This window comes from Balaenoptera acutorostrata, chromosome 10 (genome assembly GCF_949987535.1).
Source record: "Balaenoptera acutorostrata chromosome 10, mBalAcu1.1, whole genome shotgun sequence".
In the NCBI taxonomy this organism is placed as follows: domain Eukaryota; kingdom Metazoa; phylum Chordata; class Mammalia; order Artiodactyla; family Balaenopteridae; genus Balaenoptera; species Balaenoptera acutorostrata.
The window spans coordinates 61,977,633-62,000,863 of NC_080073.1; the positions used below are offsets into that span (position 1 = coordinate 61,977,633).

The 23,231-nt window shown below is 37.8% G+C and overlaps 1 long non-coding RNA gene across 2 annotated transcripts in view; it reads right to left on the reverse strand.

Annotated features, from left to right (window-relative positions):
* Nucleotides 1–5,470: 5,470 nt before the first annotated feature.
* The window catches only part of LOC102998281 (uncharacterized), an 86,544-nt gene continuing 68,783 nt past the window's right edge, over nt 5,471–23,231 (reverse strand). The window contains exons 4-5 of one of the 2 annotated variants that reach the window (XR_009009406.1): nt 6,060–6,101; nt 5,471–5,559 (exon numbers count right to left, since the gene is read on the reverse strand). This is a non-coding gene — a long non-coding RNA (uncharacterized LOC102998281). Of the gene's footprint in view, nt 5,560–6,023; nt 6,102–23,231 lie in introns of those variants that run through there. The other variant, XR_451415.2, reaches the window with a different exon arrangement.

A 23,231-nucleotide genomic window follows, 5' to 3' on the forward strand; every position in this document is an offset into this window, starting at 1 on the left:
CTGCGACCCCTATAATGTGAATGTTGTTGCATTTAATGTTGTCCCAGAGGTCTCTTAGGCTGTCTTCATTTCTTTTCATTCTTTTTTCTTTAGTCTGTTCTGCAGCAGTGAATTCCACCATTCTGTCTTCCAGGTCACTTATCCGTTCTTCTGCCTCAGTTATTCTGCTATTGATTCCTTCTAGTGTAGTTTTCATTTCAGTTATTGTTTTGTTCATCTCTGTTTGTTTGTTCTTTAATTCTTCTAGGTCTTTGTTAAACATTTCTTGCATCTTCTCGATCTTTGCCTCCATTCTTATTCAGAGGTCCTGGATCATCTTCACTATCACTATTCTGAATTCTTTTTCTGGAAGGTTGCCTATATCCACTTCATTTAGTTGTTTTCCTGGGGTTTTATCTTGTTCCTTCGTCTGGTAGATAGCCCTCTGCCTTTTCATCTTGGCTATCTTTCTGTGAATGTGGTTTTTGTTCCACAGGCTGCAGGATTGTAGATTTTCTTGCTTCTGTGTCTGCCCTCTGGTGTTTGAGGCTATCTAAGAGGCTCAATGGGAGGCTCTGTTGATTGGTAGAGCTGACTGTTGCTGTGGTGGTCAGAGGTCAGTAAAACTTTAATCCACTTGACTGTTGATGGGTGGGGCTGGGTTGCCTCCCTGTTGATTGTTTTGCCTGAGGCAACCCAACACTGGAGCCTACCTGGGCTCTTTGGTGGGGCTAATGACAGACTCTGGGAGGGCTCATACCAAGGAGTACTTCCCAGAACTTCTGCTGCTAGTGTCCTTGTCCCCACGGTGAAACAGAGCCATCCCCTGCCTCTGCAGTTGAATTTCCAACACTAGCAGGTAGGTCTGGCTCAGTCTCCCCCGTGGTCACTGCTCCTTCCCCTGGGTCCCGATGCACACACTATTTTGTGTGCGCCCTCCAAGAGTGGGGTCTCTGTTTCCCCCAGTCCTGTTGAAGTCCTGCAATCAATTCCCACTAGGCTTCAAAGTCTGATTCTCTATGAATTCCTCCTCCCGTTGCCGGACCCCCAGTTTGGGAAACCTGACATGGGGCTCAGAACCTTCACTCCAGTGGGTAGATTTCTGTGGTATAAGTGTTCGCCAGTCTGTGAGTCACCCCACATCACACGCATTTTAAGTGGATGATTGTGACGAGCTCAGTGCCCTAGCAACAGGGGTGGCTAGAAAGTTACTATAGTAGGATAGTGTGTGCTACATGAATTTATCCAGGTGTGATTTAATATCGCATCTTTACATGTGTTTACATTTCTCTCAACTGCAAATGGTGTCTTGTACATTCTGTGTTTTGTGTGTGTAAGTTTTGATAAATTTTAACTTTCCAATGGATTTGTGTATATTTATGGTAGATAAAATACACTATAATCTACATATATTTTATGCATTCACAATGTACCTAACTTTTTCTTAATTTTTTCAATATTTCTATGCTACATTGCTCATCTGTGAATTTTTTCAAATTACGCAGATCTCATAAAAAAATTCCAGTATATTTATTGAAAAGAATTCCTGTATAAGTGGACCTGTGCAGTTCAAACCCATGTTGTTCAATATAAATGAACAACATTTATATTGTTGTAATGTAAATGAACTGTTTTCTTACTTTTAGTAGGAATTGCTCTTAAATTCTTCTGGGCCAGGTAATTTTTATATGGATAAATTCCTAACTTCCTTATCAATATCTCTATCAAGAACTATTTCTAATAAGAATTATCAGCTCTTCTTCAGTTGGTTAGCATATTTTCTTAGAAAATATTCCATTTCATATAGATTTTCATATTCCTTGGCAAAGCATTGTACATAATGGTGTTTGACTATCTCCAAGAAAAAATCAGCATTTTGTCTATTTAATATGATTGAATATTTATCAGTTTAACTAACCATAAAATAGTCTCTTGGTGTTGTGGTCACCAAAAACAGAACAATTAGCATTTTGATCACATCATGTTACTATACTAAAATTACTATAACCAGTCTACAATAAATATATTGAGAGTAGGAATTTAATAATTGAAAATAAACAAAAGTAATATATTTAAAATAATACTTTTTCAGAATTACTTTTTTAATAATACAAACAAGAATATCTTTAAATATTTTGAAGAAGGATAAGCACACTGGTTTGTATTTTTAAATGAAAGGTATATATTTTCCAACCAGTATTTTCATATTTAAACACAAGTAATACAAGTTCCACATTGTATTACATTCTACATGTCTCTATGTAGCATCTTTTTTTTTGAGGTCATGCTTTGTAAACTATAAGCATTTTTCTGTCAAGAAATATGTCTTAATGCCTAGAAAGGTGTCTAGAGCATAAGCACACAGGATCAGAGTTAAATGAATGATTCAAAAAATGGAGATCACAGGGGCAAGTAGCATTCATTCATTATTTCACTGTGCCTTACTACATGCAAAAATCTTTGATTAAATAATCCCTTCTGTCAAGTATTTTAAGAGATTAAATTTAAGTCTCTAAATTTCTAGCATTATTTCCAATACAAAAATATACGTTCAAAGAAAACTTTTAACTTAAATAAATTTTGCAATTTTGAAATTTATTTATAATTGTGAGAATTAATTGTCTTTATGTGAGAAGTACTAAGCAAAGAATGTGATTTTTGCCAATTTAAATGAGGCACAATTTCACATATTCTTATATCCAATATCTTTTTTTGCAATTGCATATAATAACTATTTTAGTGTTAAAAATTAATGTACTTCACATAACTACAAAGAAATCACAAGTATGAATAAACTGCATATACATGTATGTCAGTGCATTTTCCTTGAACTCCTCAAAAACAAAAATCATCCTTTACTCATCATTTTTACTCCCAGCTCTAGTAGCCTGCCTGGCAAAATGAAAAAGAGATTAGAAGAGAGGAAGATGCAGGAAGAGGATGCTATTAGCAGAAGAGCAGGGAGATAACACCGAGCACTGTCTTGGTCCATAGTAAATGCTCCACAAATGAATGAAACAGGAAAAAATGGTGCCTGGGTGAGAATTTTATTAACGAATAAAATGCATGACTTTTTATAATATTGCCAGAAAAATGCTAAACTATTTTGTCTTTCATGCTTTGCTTTTACACAGCCCTATGAGAGAAAACACTTGGCAAGGAATTAAATGCTATTCTAGAAGGGAGTCTGAGCCTTAAAATGCTAGCAAAATAAAACTTTATGTGGTTTTAATTAAGACTGAGGGGGAAAATGTCATAAAGCTTTTACTTTTGTGTCTCAAAGAGAATCTGCAGGCTCAGAAATTCATGAAAACCTCAGAAACTCATGAGTAATGGGTTCTCAGAATTAAAAGAAAGATGTTTTGTTTCATTTTGTTTTGTTTGTTTTGTTTTAATTGGAACTTGGAAAGCATGTTCATTCCCAAGATTCCTTGGGAAGTATTTCTTTCTTTTAAAAATGTGAAGGTCGAATTACAATTGTGATAGGAAAGAAATGGAGAGGGAACTCTCTAAAGTATGGTCTTTGTTTACTACTTATTGAAAGGATACCTTTGGTTAATTCAAAGTATATTTAAATGAGCAATTCCATTAAAAAGCCAAGGTTAAATGAGATTTAACTTTGGAATTCACTTGCTTCATGAGTTTCAGTATGACACCAGTTACTCCACCATATAGTTCTTGGAGGTAGGGTAAACTGACTAAAAATATTTAGATATAGAAGGAAATTAGGCATCCGTCTCCACCAATGCACTAAGAACTTAGCATTTACATGATATAAATCTAAGTGTTTTCACTCATATCAGAGTCTGTTCTCACCATACCCCACTGAAGACATGGATTTCCTAATTTTTTTTAACCAGTTCCAAAATCACCAGTTCTACAATTTTACAGGTAGGCAAGCTCAACCAACTGTCCTTCCTTTTCAGATCCACCAAGCCCTGTCAATCCTCTCTGGCTCCTTCTTTCATTCCCATTGCCTTAATCGTGGCATCCCCCTCTCTCCAAACATTACCGCAGGCTCCAGTCTGATCTCCATAAGCCCTGTCACTCCACCAAACTCTCATAATACTTTCCTGCTTAAAACTCTTGGTGGTTCCCCTTTGGCAAGATTGGGGTAGGAGAACCCCATAGCCCTGTCTTACAAGGCCTTTTTCGATCTAGATACAACCCAACTTTCCAAGGTCATCTCCTGCTCCCTCCTGCCATAAATCCACTTAGCTGACCTTGTAGCCAGATTCTCAGCTGTCTGAATACTGCAAGTCTCTTCACACCTACCTGCCTTGGAAGGCTCTTATTACCCAATCCCATTTGTCAGATTTTTATCATTCAAGCTCCAAGTTTAACTCTTACTTTTTCTGTGAAACCCTATTCAATCCACCCTCTGACCCTGCCTGAATGAAGCTCTCCTTCCACAACTGGAAAACATAACGCATTATTATTATTGTTTCTTTACTTATTGCCTTACTTCACCCGCTCCCCTCTATTACACTGAAATGGAAGCATTTCAAGTTCAGAGACCAGGTCTTACTTGTCTTTGTACTTGGAGACCGAACACAATGCCTAATATGTGGAGGTGATTCAATAAACATCTGCTGTTGAATACTGTTAACTCGTCTTTATGTGTAACAGGGGTGGGGAAAAGAGAAATAACTCAAAGTTACCACTAAAACAAAACAGCCGTCTCCTCTGAAATATCTGGAGGTAGAGTACCTCTGGTTTCATTAGGTACTCTCTTCCCCAGTGGGGCTCAACATTGAAACAATGGCTCACAAGGAGGCAGAGGGGAAGCATGAGTCTTGGAACCAGGCAAACCCAGAGGATCTGGAGACAAGTCATGCCTGGGGGGCACCTGGGTCCCCCACACTCAGCAACGTCAGCTCCTGGGACCAATTTACTCTTCTCCTCCCAACTCCCACCCTCTCCAACAGTAATCAGCTGCTGTCTAATTTCTGAACTTCCCAGGGGAGGTAAAACTTTCCTTCATTCCTACTGAACTTGACTTCAGTTAATCCAAAACTTTGTCAGAGTTGCCCATATGTGAAAATGGTGAGTTGTTCTCCATCTTCTGAACCCCCACTGTTTTGAAAACAAAAATTAAAAGCCAGTCGCAATAACAAGAAGGCAATCCAAGATAAGATAAATAATAGGCACTGATGAAGGGGAGAGCAGAATTCACAATTCACAAATCCTTTGCGAGTTGTAACTTATCCTGTGGTGGGAGATCAAGGTAGGTCCACCTCAACCTGCAACGAGCTGTGACCTGAGAGGGATTGCAACTGTCTTAACGTAAAAACTACTACACTTGGGTCGCCCCTCGCCATGCCAAACTGAGACACACACACACACACACACACACACACAACACACACACACGTTCTCTCATAGCCTCTCTCTTCGGGCTGACATACAAAATGCCATAGCCTGGGTGGCTTAAACAACAGAAATTTATTTCTGACAGTTCTGGAGACTGGAAGTCCAAGATTAGGGTGTTGGCAGGGTAGGTGTCATCCTGAGGCCTCTTTGAAGTTAGCTCATAAGTGGCTGCCATCTCACTATGTGCTCACATGACTTCTTTGTGTGCTGGGGGGAGGGGGAGGGAGAGAGAGAGTGAGCTCTGGTGTCTCCTGTTACCAGGGCACCAATACCACCATGAAGGCTCCATCCTATTGACATCTTCTAACCCCCTTAATTACTTCCCAAAGGCACCCTCTCCAACTACCATCACACTGAGGGCCAGGGCTTTCACATATGAATTTTGAACATGAACATTCAGCCCATCACAGCCCCAGACCCACAAGATAAATAGCATCCAATGCCTTGCATGACTTGAGCTCTGTGAATCATGTCTTCGCTGGAAAGTACTGCCACTAGTGGGATTACATCCTCAGTTTGTGGTTATATAATAAAAGATGACACATTATCCGTAGTTCTTTTTATACCACATATTGTCTCCCTTCCATTTACTACTGCTTGTTAGACTTGTCACACTGACACACACAGATGTTTCCTTCAAATCAAACAATACCACTTCTGGTGTCTAGTCACCATGCTGTCCATTTATTGCCATTGTTCACAATTACCAGTGCATTGGTTCCAATGATGCCTCAGTGGCCATTTCCACCCTGAAAAAGAGAAACCAAATATTTGTAAAAACTCTTCATGTAGATGTAAAGAAAGCTCACCTGAGGTAGGATGCATCCTCTTCCTGGGTATGATACAAATGCACAGTAGTCTAAGCCGATAAAACACAAGATGTCAAAACATTTTTACATGAAACAAAATTTATTGTTACAGAAATTCTAAAGGGAACATATTTTTATGGAAGTTTTAAATTCCCTGAAGCAGATAGGTAATTTCTTTTTGGTTTATTTTCAGAAAGGGAGAAAAAAAATTCTTAACTCCTGTAACCAGCTTAGAAGAGACAAGATGGAAGGAAAATTGGTGAAAACAGGGATGAACAGAAGTGCAGCCCTTTGAACTAGGCAGAGAAACAAATCCTATAATACTGTGACATGAAAAGAAAAATCCATCATTGACAAAAGAGACTGTCTGAGGACACTGGTCTCCTTTGAAAGTCTGCAGAAGCAGCTCAGAATAACAATGATGACCATTGCGACAACTACAATTTGTGCATTATAAATGGTATGTTTTTAGTAAGTTCTTACACTGATATATCTCTTTGTTAGAAAGAGCCTGTTTCTCCCCAGGTCATTTTTCATGTTCTTCTCCCTGAATAGAGCCTCCTTTTTCTAACAAAACAGCAATGTCCATATTAATGGTATAAAATGGATCCAAATAAAAAACAAATTGTATAATGTAGCTGTAATAGCTCTGTCCCTGTCAACTGAACTGCTCTTGACCTTGGAGGGAAGGTTAGGTGTTACATTCCTGAGGACACTCATTTGAGCTGATAAAAGCTGACTGTGGAAGTGACAACACACAGAGGGAGACAGAAAGAATGACAGCTGTTTGTGTCACCAGCCCAGATGCTGGGTAATTCAGGTTCAGACAGTACTGCCTGCCTCCCAAGACGGTCATGAGCCATGGAACGGCTTCCCTTTGACAGCAAACCATTCCTACAGGGCAAGGAAAGTAACAACCTTTATTTCCAGAAGCTTTGTAACTTGAAGTCACTGTGGCTGGCTCTTTAACTAATCTGTGATGGGTACATCCAAATGTGGGTCATCTTTCAGGGGATCCCACTAGGGGCTTTACACGTTTGATCTGTTAGAGACATTATTCAAACCACTGTAGGGTAAAACGGGGCAAGTCATTCCAAGCGCAGGGGAGAGCAAGTGGGACACGTGTCTGAATACCAAGGCCAATGTGGGCAGTGAGGCAGGGACAGGGCAGGAGAGGCAGGCAGTGGGGGTGGCAGCAGGATGTGCTATGGGGCCTGATAGACATGAAGTAGAGTTTGGAACTTATTTTCAGTTTGATGGAAAGACATTAAAATTTTTTAACCAGGGAAGTGATGGATTTGTGATCTGTCTGTGGCTGGGAAGAGAAGGAGCAGTAAGTAGATATGAAAAAAGCAAAGTGTGTAAAACAGTATATGAGATTAGGAGACTCTGACTCCTGCATTTCTCCACAAATAATTGCCTCTACTTAAAGAAATATTAAGAAAAATTTAAATGAAGAAATACAGTGCTGATTTAAGTTTAAAGTTAGTATCCTCTAGCTCCAGTTCTTCTGAAATTCAGAGTATCCATTTGTTCATTTATTCCACAATTATTTACTGATATGTACTGCATGTATAGTGCCAGGCTAAGTAACAGAAACTCAAAGATGGATAAGTAACAGTACAGTTCAGCAGTGTCAAAACACAAAATTGTTATCCAGGTCACAAGTATAAATACCACCTCACAGAGGTATCTACAACCTCCAAATACCCCAAACATGTATTTTTTCCATGTAATATGTCCATGGACATTGTAGTAGGGTAACAATCATGCAAACTATTGGTTTAAGTTCAGTCTCATAGTTGTATGAAAAAAAGGACAATTAGGGGACTTGGGGTACAATCCAATTTCAAAAAAACAAAATATTTTAATAGACAATTCACCCAAGAAGATGTATGGATTGCAAATAAGTACATGCAAAGATGCTCCATGCCATTAGTCATAGGGAAATGCAAATTAAAACTGCAATTGGATGGCACCACCCACCTATTAGAACATCTAAAATTAAAGACTGACCATAACAAGTGTTGGCATGTGGAGGAGCTGGAACTCACTATTACCACACTACTAGGGGTAACGTACAATGGGACAGCCACTTGAGAAAGAGTTTGGCACTTTATTAGAAAGTTAAATATACACACATCATAGAGCTCAGCCATTTTACTCCCAGCTATTTCCCCAAGAGAAAAGAAAGCATATGTGCACACAAAGACTTGTACACAAATGTTCATAACAGCTTTATTTGTAATTGCCAAAAACTGGAAACAACCCAAATTTTCATCAACAGGTGAATGGGTAAACAAACTACAGTACATCCATGCTATGGAACACTACTCAGCAATAAAAAAGAAATGAAACGTTCATAAATGCAATGACATGGATAATTTCCAAAATAATTGTTCTGAGTGAAAAAAGACAAAAAGATCCCATACTATGTAATTTCACTTATATAAACTTTAGAAAATGCCAACTTATCTCTATAGTGACAGAAAGAATGGTGGCTGTCTGGGGACTGGTACTGGGTGGGAGGGGAGGGGGGATTTCCAGGGGAGTAAGGAGACCTTTGTGGGTCATAGATATGCTCACTATGCAGATTGTGTTGATGCTTCCACTGGTGCAAAAGTTATGCTAAGACGTACCAAAATATATACTACAAATACATGCTGTTTATCATATGTCCATCATACCTCCAAAAAGCTGTTAATTTTTAAATATAAAAACAAAAATAAATAAAAGAAAATGAGGTTTTAAAAATAGATTGCTTTTTTAGAGCAGTTCTAGGGTCACAGCAATATTGAGCAGAGGTGCATGTACCCCCTGCCCCACGCATGCACAGCCTCCCTCATTACCTTCATCCCCCACCAGATGGTACATTTGTTACAATCAATGAACCCTCATTGACACGTCATAATCAACCAGACTCCAGAGTTGACATTACAGTTCACTCTTGGTGGTGTACATTCTATGGATTTGGACAAATGTGTAATGACAGGTATCCATCATTATAGTATCAAACAGAATAATTTTGCTACCCTAAAAATCTTCTGTTCTCCATCTAGAAAATGAATATTTTATTTAACTTCTTTTAATTCTTTAATTTTATGTGTATCTTATGTGGTAATGATTGTAAAATAATATTTTTATATTTTTGGCTAACTGCCTTTTTAGAAAATGAGTTAATGGTCAAAGAATATATATCTTGGTATGCTTGTAAAAGTCATCTTTAAGTGATATATGTTTGAGTACATTATATGTAAAAGTTTATACACAAGAGTTCAGGAGTTCATGTTTCTTTTAAGAATCTTGTCGTTGCTTGCTCAACCTCCTGTATGCTTTAGGCTTTTTGACTCAGTGTTGAAATGATTCTTGATGTGAAAAGATTTCATATTGAGACTCCCTGGTGAACACAATAATGATGGTTGTCTAGTTGATATGTTTGGTTTTTCTCAAGCTTTACCAGCACACTGACCCCCAAGTATTAAATCTCAGCATGAAGATGTTTCTAAGTTACATTTATATACTGTAGTTACCCATAACATTTCAGGGATGTTATCTTGTAGTGCCAAGGTTATCGTCTCGTAGCCACTGGAGATTTTCAAAATCATCAGGCCCTAAAATTATGGCTGCTTCTTGTAAGGACAGTGTTTTTAAAGATTTTACTTATCAAGGTTATGTCCCACACGAATATTAGTACAAAATTTTCCTGTGCCATTATAGCATAAAAATCCTTCATCACCTTATTTTTTCCTGACTATTTGGTTGTATACACATGACGTGTTTTATAGTTCATTGAATTCTTCAAATAGAGCATTTACTGATTTGAGAATTTCAGAAAAAAATTTAGAAAAAATGTTCCTCTGATTTTTCTATTGTATTTCAATCAGTATATAACCAAACTGTTTTAAATATTTGCTTTTATCATGCCTTTGATAGGTGTTAAACAATGATTCCTCATAACCCACCACCCAAAGAAAAAGAAAGGAATGAGGGGCTTATCTAACAAATATCATACAACAAATTTATAAGAACAAACCACATTAATATTCAGACAATCCTAGGCTAACACTCAAAAACAGAAAAATCACATTTATAAGGTATTTGATTTCTTGTTAGAAACAAGACAACACAAATTTTCAGGAGACCTAAAAATTATTTTTATGTCTTTGTCTCAGTGTTCTTGGAATGGCACAATTTTTCAACGTTTTGGTATAGGTCACAACAGGTAAATAATCCATGCCTTTTATTATTTTTTAGGGAAGTTGGGGGAGGTTGGTGGGGTGGGAGGGAGAGGCTATACAAATGTTGGTTTAGAGTTATAGTAGCAAGAGGATCCAAGGTTGAAGATCGTCTTAGTGACATTATTTTATTTTTGCTATGAGGATCCTATAATTTATACACTGAGATTTCATCTAATAAGCCAAAGAATGAGTTTCAACAGGAAACTCCTATTTCACCCTCCAGTAAAATCATGATGGTCCAAATACATGGGTCAAGCATATGTAAACACTTTTAAAGGGAAAGTTTAAAGAATTCCTGGGCTACGATTAACTAAGAAACAGCACAATGGAATGATACCACTCTTTTATTCAAGCCCAATTGTACATCAAATTCTTGGTATTCTCAACTGTTATGGCAAAATGTCTTTCCTGACATTGGTATTCCTGGTGGTATAAACGGAGGCCACAAATATGGCCTGAAAGTAGGAGAACATTAAATGGCACAAGGTCAAAGGGAAATTAGATACATTTTACTGCATAAGAAATCTAGAAGTCAAAAGTAACTACCAAAATTTACTTATGAACGTGGTTATTAGGCTGGTGTGTGGGCCGCTTTGTAGGACAAGGATACTCAGGATGGTCAGGAGACAATAGCCTTTCTCTGGACGCTGGAAACTTCTCTGCTCCCTAGCAGTTAAAGGCTGGAGCAGGAAACATTTGGGAAATGGACATCTTCATGAGAAGAAGAAAACTTGGGAACTGCAATTAAGGAAGTAAATTTAATCTCTGATCTTATCAACCAGTGTTCAATACACATAAGTTATGGATTTCAGAATGAGTGAGTGAAGACAAAACCGAGGCAGCCAGGAACCACCACATACCCCTAGAGTCCAGGAGGCAGATAACAAGCAATGTCTGGTCTGAGAGCATGAGTGTCCGGAAGACCTTTGGGTCTTCAAGATAGCGCAGGTGAAATCACTTCATACGTGTTCAGTCATCATAACAGTTAAAGACTTTGGGCAGCATTACTCATCATAAACACAAATTATAACTAAAATGAGATACTATAGGTTATATCAACTTGTAAACAAATTTTTTCCCACTGGTGAAAGCAAAATAAAATTTATTTTATTTTGTTATTGAAGTATAGTTGATTTACAATGTTGTGTTCATTTCTGCTGTACAGCAAAGTGATTCAGTTATCCATATATATATATATATATATATATATATATATATATATATACATTCTTTTCTTAACATTCTTTTCCATTATGGTTTATCATAGGATATTGAATATAGTTCCCTGTGTTATACAGTAGGACCTTGTTGTTTATCCATTCTATATATAATAGTTTGCATCTACTAACCCCAAGCTCCCAGTCCATCCCTCCCCCAACCCACTCCCCCTTGGCAACCACCAGTCTGTTCTCTATGTCCATGAGTCTGTTTCATAGATAGGTTCATTTGTGTCATACTTTAGATTCCACGTATAAGTGATCTCATATGGTATTTGTCTTTCTCTTTCTGGCTTACTTTACTCAGTACGATAATCTCGGAAAAAAAGTTTTTAAGTTTGCTGTTGTTAGAACATTGCTGATGGAAGGATACATTTCTACAATTTCTAAGGGAAAGCAAGTTTGCAAAATCACCAGTGCCCACACCCTTTAACACAGCAATTCCACTTCCAGTAATTTTTCCTACAAAAGTACTCACACATGTGAAAAATTACCTATTCATTTCATAAGTATACTTAGTGAGCACCAACTGCATACCAGCTACCATTCTAGGCACTGAGGAAGGAACAGCAAACAGTGGAGTCTCATGAGGCTTATATTGGTTGGGAGATAGACCGTCAATAAATCAATGCATAATGTCAAGTGGTGGCATGAAGAAAATTCAAGTAGGGTAAGAGGGGTAGGAAGTAATGAGGGAAGAAGGCTGTCTCCAGAAGGCAGGTAAGAAGGCGACATTTAAACAGAGCTCTGAGTGAGATGAGGAAGGAGCCATGCAGGTACCTACAGGAAGTGTGTTCTAAATACACATCCTCACAGCGTTGTCCATAAAAAATTAAAAGCAACCTAGATATCATCAATAGGGGCCTGATTAAATAAATTATAGATATGTAGATGGATAGACAGCTAGCTATAGTATATAATATAATGTGTGTATGATTCAATATGTGTAAAAACACAAAGAAGAAAATGATGGGGTGGCTTTGGGGGAATACTGGGCGGCTGGGGGTACTGACTTATTTTTCCCTGACTCTCTCTTTGTACTTTTCAGGTTTTGTACCACATGCATGCACTCTCATATACAAAACACCATAGGACATGGTTTATGTTAAATAAATGTCTCCATTTGACCATAAAAATGTCTATCCTGCTTAAAATATTTCTGGGAGCTCTCAAAATCCCAAATGATAATAGTCTGCAACCTAAAATACCTGGAGAAATTTACATACAAATACATATCATGTGTGTTACACTAAGAATGTTTCTGGACTTTCTGATAAAGACAGGCCCACAGCAAGAAAAAAAATGAACTTTTGGAAACAGCAATTCACACAACACATCATTATCTATGTCACTAAACGGGATGGAATCTCACAGATCCAGTCTCTTGTCAAGTTTTTAAGAAATCATATTATGACTCTCTCACATGAAAAAAAAATGTCATATTTTCCACTTCCATGTTTTAATGAAAAATGGTCGTAAAGCCAAGGCCTATACCTGAAAACAAATTCCACCCAAAAAACTAGCACAACAAATCAGAAGAAACACACAAACACTGAACTCAGGGCCCTCCTGAAAACCAACATTGAATAAACTCAATATATTCGATTTCCTTGTCTTTTTCTTGATTTCTTGGAGCAATACGAATGTGTGGAGGAGTCATAGATTTGCTGCAGACAGATAAGTCACAGGACAGAAGGCAGCTCTAGTTATAGGACAAGTTTCCACTATGTAACTGGTGAAGCTGGCCCGTGCTGACTCACCCATTGACGCGGCCCGCACATCCCCAGAGCAGAATTTTGTCCCCCTCTGGTACCATCAGCGCTCAGGAGAGGGAGCGACACACCCCCAGCACCCCCACTGCCAATAGCTCCACCTTAAAAAGACTTCACTGAACAGTCACGGTAAACAGAATTCCTGGGATTCTATTCATTTTTACTGACTTATTTTCAAGTCTGGGTAAAAAAAAATTGTAACTTGTACAGACAAGGTTGTGGTGGTAGGGGGCAGATCGGATCCCTTCCCCAAAGTGCATCACCGCAGTTGGGATAACACCATTCCCTGAGCAGTTCCTTGGTTGTGCTCAAGGGTACTTTTAAGTTTGGACTCGGGAAGCAAGTGTTTGCAGGCAAACTCAGAATTTTCCTACTCTACTTTTATGTTCTTGTTATGTGTATGTTCATCTTTCCTGGTGTTTCAGAAACAAAGCATCCCCACTGCATCATCAAATAAAGACAGTGAGACCTACACCACAGCCCCTCCCACGTGGCAATTCCTGCTCATCTTCTTAGAACATTCTCGCCTTCTTCCAGTTACCTCCAGCCCCACCAAGATCAGTCTGAGATGTGTTAAAGTAGCATCCTTTCCATCCATTTTTCAGAGCTCAAAGTATAGTTACATGATGCTATTTTCCATGGCCTGATACCATAGAGCAGGGCCACGAGAGTGGTGTGTTCACAGATTTAATCCCAAATCCTTTCAGAGGCCAGAGAAATCAATGAATCCTGAATGGCATGTCTGGCTCTCAGCCAGGACCTATGATAAACATTAATTCTTAATAGCTTTAGGTGAATGTGCTGTAATGGTTTTATTTGATTATATTTCTATGTAAATATATAGCAATACAGAATTTCTATGTGAAGAGAGGAGAGGGAAGGAAACAGAAAATTGACAGTAACAAGGGAGGAGGTTGCCTAGAAGCAAACAGCTAAAGATTAAATAGGCTCTTCTAAAAACATTCCTCTGCGATTCTGTTTCAATGATGAAATCAACATCCTATTGAACATTTTCACCCTCACGTTCTCTCCCTGGGCTATACTGCACAGCCAGCCGCTCTGAACACCAGGGACCAAAGACGGGAGACCCAGGTCTTGCACATCCCTCCCGGAAACAACAGCATGAAGAAGAGGTCTAGTTGGATCGCAAAAGCAGCACTGCTTCCAAGGACTCCCACAAACAGTTCCAGGATTTGGAAGTTGGGCTGTACCTGGACTTTTAGTTTCCTGCACGGATGTAGGTACACGTGGTGAATCACAATAATCCCCAAGCTGTAAAACTGAAGTTGTAGCTTTTTTGAGACTGCACTCTGCACAAATTTGTTTCCAAGGCAATTGGAATTGTATACCTTATTTAAAAAAAAAAAAAAAAAAGGAACATTGTAGTAGAATCTTATTGATGGAGATTTCATCTTGGGTACAAACTTTGAGATCCTCAAAAGTGATGTGGGATACTTACCAATAAGAGATCAGAATAAGCCTGTTGGATAAAATTAGAATATCATTGTAAGATCTGAGTATGCTCTCTGTCTATATCAAAGAATATATAGTGGCAATAAAGCAAAGGATGAGAGAAAAAGATGTGAGACTCTTAATGACAAAGAACTGTGGCTACTGGTGAGATAGTTGGCCGGGTTACAGAAGGCTCTGCCATGAAGTGGCTTCTGTGAATTAAAAACAGACACAGTTGCTTTCACCAACACTTAAGTGTTTGCAAAGAATGCAATGAAAACTAATTGTGCCGGGTCCAAACATAGCCCCATAAATTCTGACCATGTACCCAACGGCCTGAATTCAGCAAGCAAAGATAACATAAGACCATGCACAGAGAATACAGGGCCCATGTCAGAACCCAGCTGCACAAGCCCATCATCAATTCAAAATCAACTTGTTTTTCTGTGATTAAAAATTCTTCAGAAATCTTCAACACTCTGGATTTAACTTAAACCGTGGTCTCTGGGGGATGCAGGTTAATAAAACTGGGTTTTCTTACCTTATAAGTATATCATTATAGGAAATGTGGCATCTGCTTTTCTGGGTTATGAAACCCGGTTTGTGCCAGATTTGACACCAAAATATTCTAAGAGTAATCAAAACAGTAAATGTCAATTACTTTACCTTTCACCTTTCCAAAGGACGAGTTTGACTTTCCAAATGAGATTTACCTGCTCTTACTATTTCACAAAAGGCCATTTCCATTCAGAGATTTTTCTGAACAGAGGAGCAAAAGAGAAGCATCTGTAGAGCAAGATGAGCCTTACTGTCCCCCAAACACACTCACCAGGCTTCTCACTTTCCAATCCCTGAGAAATTTTCATTGATCTGTCATTGAGTGCTCCCTGTGGTCCCATGAAAGCACAGAAAATGTGACCATGCGTTCCAGCCATGCCCTTGGTCAGGGAGCTGTTGACACTTTCACTGTCCAGCCCTCAAGATTCTTTAGTACATTTTATGTCTTAGAGACATAAGTTATTTTAGAGTGATTGACTGAAGCGGGGCTTCTGGAATTAGAACAGGTGTGATTTGCCTACACATCTGTCTGGTCATAAAATATTGGCAAGTAAGTGGGATCTCCAGGTTCACAGCTGCTTTCCTAAAGCTCCACGCAGCAGTTAATCCCCTTCTAAGACAACAAGAGTGGGGAATGAAATATTCTCTCATCGGAGACAACAAAAATTAAATTATCCATGTTGTGCTTCCCATTTATCCTATATTTCTGACTTTTTAATAAAATTAAGTCATCTAAATTCATTGATTCGGAGTTATTCCTTTCTTTTAAAAGGCCCATTTTGTTTTCTTATGGAACCATAGGCAGAGATGCAAATATCTAACAAAATAATTTCAACCACACATAACTATTCCCGTTTGCTTTCATCATGCCCTTAGAATAAACCTCTGAGGAATAAGTACAATATTTCTTCCTAAGAGGAAAGAGTACCCCAAGAGAACACACATGCACACACTTGCACCAGTTAGGCCACTCCATGGATATTTGTTTCTCTTCTTCTTTTATAAAGATATATTAATAAGTATTGACCGATTTTGAGATGAAGGTTTTTAGGACTACTTTACTAATGTTTTCAGACAGCCAGGCCTTTGCATTTTCGTAACATTATATTAACACATGTTCAGAGAAAATAAATTTTAGCTTCTGTAATTCCCCTTATACACAAATATTTTCTCAGGTCAGGAAACAAACTACCAGAGGAAAAATCATCCTGATTTTCACAACATGATATGAGTTCTCCTTAGTTTCTCTCTCCACAAGGCCGGTATTTCCATTGAGATAGGTTGCTTATGGCAAGACTTCATATTCATTAGAAAATTGTGTCTTGGAGGTTATTTTCATCTGTTTGGCACCTGCAAGGGAACCCGATACAAAAGCCACTGGATTTTAAGTAGCTTAAGGCCAAGAGAAATACGTAGCCATCACCAGATTCATCAGGTTATTCTTTCCCTAGACCCGCTGTAAATGTGCATTCCCCAACTGTCAGCCAACTCCCTAGTGGCCATCAAGACCCTAATTGGAATTACCAGATGTTTCACATAGTAATTCCCTCACAGTTTTGAAAAGTATATAAAGTACTGAGCACAATGCCACATGTAAGGGAAGCCTAGCAGATGGTGTGGGCCAACACCCGGGCAGAATTTGTGGAAGAAAGGCCCTCCCAGGCCTCTCCCAAGAGCAGCCTGACTCTGCTGCCCAAGAGAAGCAGAGGAGGCCACCAAAGGTTCGCAGGTAAGAAGGCACAAATATGAAAGCTGGTAGAAGCTGATCTGCTCAAATGCCCAGCTCTGGCCTCAGAGAGTATAAGAACCAAGAACCAGATCAGTTATTAAGAATCTCTCCTTGAGCAATTCCCAGATGTCCTATCAGAATTCTGCCAGAACTGCATTAAATTCACTGTCTGTGCTGTCACAATCCCTGCCCATCTTTTAATAAACAACTCATTCATCATAGGAATAGGAGTCTTTCTGCCTATTCCTGGCTTTGTTAACCTTCGCTTACCTACACCACTCATTTTAGCCATTTATACATTATTGTCCATTCTAAGATACATGCTTAAGTGTATGAGTTCTATTTCTAATTATATTGGCTCTTTCTAGACAACAGGGCCTCCTCTTTACATTTTCCCCTGAGCACCAAGCAAAGCAGGTACGTGACAAATACTTACAGAAGGATGAACAAACACACCAATGTGCAGTGTGATTTTACAAGGAGTAAAGGGCTGGGAAGTGGTCAGGACAGGAGCCCAAGCTGAGCAGGTCCATGTGCTTCCTGTTGAATCTAGGGTTCCTGTTGAACCCTAGATTGCTAAATGCTTGTGTGAACTCCAAATTCTTAAATACATTATAAAAGCCAGTCAAATGTAAAATTACTTCTCAGAAAAAAAAAATGTGAGGATAAAAGTGTCATTGAGGCACCAGTTTCAATGTAACATGTTTGGAAAAAACTAACTTTGGCTTATTAATATATATGGGTGATACTTCCTGATATTATATATAGGAGGGAAATATATATTAAAATTGCATGTGACCAAAATAAAAATCCTGGAAGGACAGCAGATACAGAGATCTTTTTGTTAAATTCCTTTTCATGTCAAAAATTGTCTAGTGTTTATGGGCAACAATTTCTAGTCAAGTCATCATGATATGCAAATATGAAAATAGAAAATCCAATGATATCTGTAAAATATAAACTATTTTAAACTCTGCAGTCATTTGAGAATTATCTAGTTGACAAGCTAGAGCTTAATAAAAAATAACTATATGTTTACTATGTACAAGGCCCTGTGCCATGAGCATTCTCATTTAGTCTTCTCAATAAATCTGTGAATTAGATACCATTATTATTCCCATGTTACACCTGAGGAAACTGAAGCCAGAGGCTAAGAAACTTGCTCACAGTCGCCCAGCCAGTAGGGGGCAGAGCACGATCCGGACCTAGCAGCACAGCACACTTCAGGAACAAGCCCTGTGTCAATTTCCTTGTCCAGGCAGGTGGGACTAATAATGACCCATGATGGTCCAGGGTTGGAAGATGAATCCTGGCTTAACTCAAAGGAACAGAAAAGATTCTGTACATTTCAAAATATTAAATCTTGGCTAGAATCCGTTTTAACACTCTTGCTTTATTGTTAATTTCAACATCATTATCACCTTATTCAATAGATCTAATGGACTTCCAACCACCTCACCAGTTTATGAAGAATTGGTTTAAGAAGTAGAAAGCATCCCTACTGATATTTTCATTCCTGCTGAAATGTGAGAGGAAAATAGCAGATATAAAAAGAAGAAAAAGAAAATCCTTGAAAGCTCTGTTCTCTCTGATAAAGGGTAATACAATGAGCTTCCTCAAACCAACAGCCTGGAAAGAAAATTTCAAGGATTCAAAGGACCATATTTGATTTTCAGTTGCCGTATAAAGTTCACAGAAGTGGAATCTTATACACATTAGTGTGTGACCTTAGGGGAGTTAATTTATTTGTGGATCTATGTCTTCATCTGTCAAGTAAAGAGACAGATATTTTCTACTAATGTCATTTATTCCTTAATGTACTTAGATACTTATTCCTTACATTTGCCTTAATTTATAAAGATTTGAAATAATTGCATGATCTATAAATATTCCTGTATATCTAAATGATGATTTAATGGCCTAATGGGGAACTTTTGTTGTATTTTATTCCTCTACTTTTTATTTTGAAAAATTGCAAAGCTATGAGAAACTGAAAGAATAGCTCAGTGAACACCATATATCCTCCGTCTAGACCCACCAGTTGTTACCACCTTCCCATGTGTGCTCTATCCAGCTGCCTCCTCATCTCTCTCACACTCTTATAGACACCTCACATCTCATGACAGCTCACCACTAATTATGTTCCAAACATCTCTCCAGAACCAGAACATTCTCTTACATAAACACACCATTATCATACCCTAGACATTTAACATTGGTACAGTATTGTTTAATATATAGTTCATATTCAAATTTCTCTGATTGTCTATAAAGATGCCCTTTCTAGCTGTGTTTTTTTAAATCCAAGACCCAATCAAGGATTATACATTTCATTTAGCAGTCATGTCTCTTTAGTCCCCTTTAACTTAGACACTGTCCTGCTTTTTCGTTTGTTTTTCATGACTGAAAATTTTTGAAAAGTCCACGTCAATATTAAAACCGAGCAGGACCCTGAGGGACCTCCCCTGGGACAGACCACCTCGCCTCTTTTTTGTTAAAAAAAAAAGCTTTAGCCCCCTAGGCCTTCCCTGAGTTCCAAAGAACAGATTTAATCAGAGAAGTGAAAAAAGGCAGAAACAAAGAAAAACAGTCAAACAGGACAAAATAATAACAGTTTAGCCATAAAACAAAGTCAAGGAACTTTAGTTCCTCCTCAAGGACTATAGATAATATTGTAAGCCATATCCTTGAGTTGTTTTACAGATATTAAAACCCCCACTGGGTTGAGGAAGTTAACTGCTGACCACAAGCATGTAGACCACAGACTGGTTGGAACCAGAAGGTTGATGATTGAGACTCCTGAAACATCACCTGTTACCTCACTATCAACCAATCAGAGAATAGGGTTTTGTTTGTTTGTTTTCTTTTAATTTTATTGAAGTATAGTTGATTTATAAGACTGTATTAGTTTCAGGTGTATAGCACAGTGATTCAATGATACATATATATAAATATATATATATTCTTTTTTTAATTCACTTCCATTATGGGTTATTACAAAATATTGACTATAGTTCCCTGTGCTATACAGTAGGTCTTTGTTGTTTATCTGTTTTATAGGTAGTAGTGTATACATGTTAATCTCCACCTACTAATTTATCCCTCCCCTGTCTTTCCCCCTTGGCAGCCACAAGTCTGTTCTCTATGTCCGTGATTCTGTTTCTGTTTCATAGATAGGTTCATTTGTGTCATATTTTAGATTCCACATATAAGTGATATAATATGGTATTTTTCTTCCTCTTTCTGACTTACTTCACTTAGTATGGTAATCTCCAGGTCCATCTATTATGCCGCAAATGTCATTATTTCATTGTTTTATGGCTGAGTAATATTCCATTGTATAAATATACCACATCTTCTTTATCTACTCATCTGTCGATGGACATTTAGGTTGCTTCCCTGTCTTGGCTATTGTAAGTAGTGCTGCTATGAACACTGGGGTTTTTGAATTATAGTTTTCTCTAGATATATGCCCAGGAGTGGAATTGCAGAGAATTATACATGAGCTGATCACACTCTATGACCCTTTCATTCACACTGTCTTTAAAAACCCTTCCCTGAAAGCCATCAGAGAATGTGGGATTTTGGGGCATAAGCTGCCCATTCCCCTTACTTGGTCCTGCAATGAATGCCACACTTTTCTTCACCACAACCCTGTTTCTACAGGTTGAATTTATTGTGCGTGGGGGAAGCGGGCCCAAGTCTGGGTCAGTGACAATAGTCTTAGGAAATGTCCCCGGAAGCTGAATTTGTCTGATTGTTTCCCTGACTTTATTTTTTGATATTCAATATGATATAATCTATTACTATCCCTTTTTTTGTTTTTCAATGTTTGTATTATCTCAAATTCAGCCCGTTAAACAGTTGTTCTGTGTTCTTCTGACATGTCCCCATCACTCTTTCAGTTCTTCCTTGCTTTCTGGCACAAGATGTTCCAGACGTATCTCATGCTGTCTCAGTGCAAATCTGGAATCACCCAGTACTCCAAAGAGACCTGGTTCTGTTTAGTGGGAGTGATACTGAGAAACTAACCTCTCAGTGCCTTCCACTTGCCACTGCATCTTGACCCTTTCTTAGAGCTAGGAAAGAGGACCTATTAAAATCATAAGTTCACTAAAACAGATGACACATTTGGAGTTTATTATCAAGCATGGTTTGAATATGGACTCTATGTTCTCCTTTTCAAAGATTATGCAATCGTTCTGACACCATTTATTTAAAAGTCAATCTTTTCCACAATAATTTAATATGCTTTATTATATACCTACTTTCTACGGTTACTTGCGTCCAATTTCTGTACGTACTTGGGTCTGTTTCCGAACTTTCTATTATTTTCCAATGGTCTAGCTATTCATGTGGCAGTATAATATTCTTTCTTAAAATGTTATTTTATCATGATAAAAACACTTAACATGAGATCTACCCTCTTAACAATTTTTTAAGTGTACAGTACAGTATTGTTGACTATAGGTACAATGTTGTCAAGCAGATCTCCAGGATTTATCTTGCTTAACTAGAACTTTATGCCTGTTGATTAGTAACTCCAGTTTGCCCTCCCCCAGCCCCTGGGAACCACCATGCCACTCTTTGATTCTATGAATTTGCCTATTTTGGATACCTCATATATGTAGAATCATGCAGTATTTGTCCTTCTGTGACTGCTTATTTCACTTAGCATAATGGCCTCAAGGTTCATCCATATTGTTGCATCCTGCAAAATTTCCTTCTTTTTTAAGGCTGAATAGTATTCCATTTTATGTATATACTACATTTTCTTTATCCATTCATCTATCTAGGACATGTAGTATGTTTACACATCTCAGATATTATGAATAGTGCTACAATGAATATGAGTACAATACCTTTTCAAGAACTTGATTTCAATTCTTTTAGATAAACACCCAAAAGTAGAATTGCTGGATCATATGATAGTACTATTTTTAATTTTTTGAGGAACCTCCATACTGTTTTCCATACTGGCTGCATAATTTTGTATTCCCACCAACAATATGCAAGAGTTCCAATTTCCCCACATCCTTGCCAACACTTGTTGTCTTTTGGTTTTTTAATAATAACCATCTGTGGATATTTCTTACCTTCTTGCAAGTTAAACAATGCCTTCAAAAGGATGTTTGTCATATTTTACCCTGCAAATGGTTTTTCATGATATATATTTTCATTTTGCTGGATGTTCAAACCCTGCCTTGTATACATTACCCCATACTGTGAATGTACCATAATATGGTTAACCATTTCCCTGCTGAAGCACATTTAGATTGTTTTAAATGTTTCAGTATTAACAGAAAAGTCTCAGTGAACATTCCTGTGAACGTATTATTGTGCCTACATGAAAATATTTCTATTGCATAAATTTCTAGAAGTACACTTGCCATTTCCAAGGGCATGTGATTTTTAGTTTGCTCACCAAAAAAATTGCATAAACTTACATTTCCACAAACATTAAGTGGCAGTAACCAGATTTCCATAGCCTTAACAATACTAAATCTTATCAGTCTTTGTCAGGCATTTATATTTCTTCTTTCTCTTCTGAATTGGCTATTGCCTGCTTTTCTATTGCATTATATGTGTTTTGTTTTCTTATTACTTTGAAAAGATGGTTTTATCGTCCAGATATTAATTCTTTTCTATATGATTCCAATATTTTTTCCAGGCTATTTGTCCTTCAACTGTATTCATATAAACACTTTTCTCAAATAGAAGTTTTAAATTTATGTCAATTCAAATGTGACATTTTTTCCTTTATTTCTTCTTATTCCTCACAATTATAGAAACATCACACTGTATCACACATATTAAAAGAAATTTCAATGGTTTTAGAAACCCATCCAGGAATTATTCTTGTGTGATAAGAAGCAAATATTGGGACTTCCCTGGTGGTCCAGTAGTTAAGACTCCACAATTCCATTGCAGGGGGCACAGGTTCAATCCCTGGTCAGGGGATTAAGATCCCACCTGCTGTGCAGCACAGCCAAAGAAATAAAAATAAAAATAGAAGTAAATATTAAAGTTTTTTAAAATCAATGTTAATTTCTCCAACATTATTAATTGTTCATGCTTCCATCATTGACTTGAAATCATATATA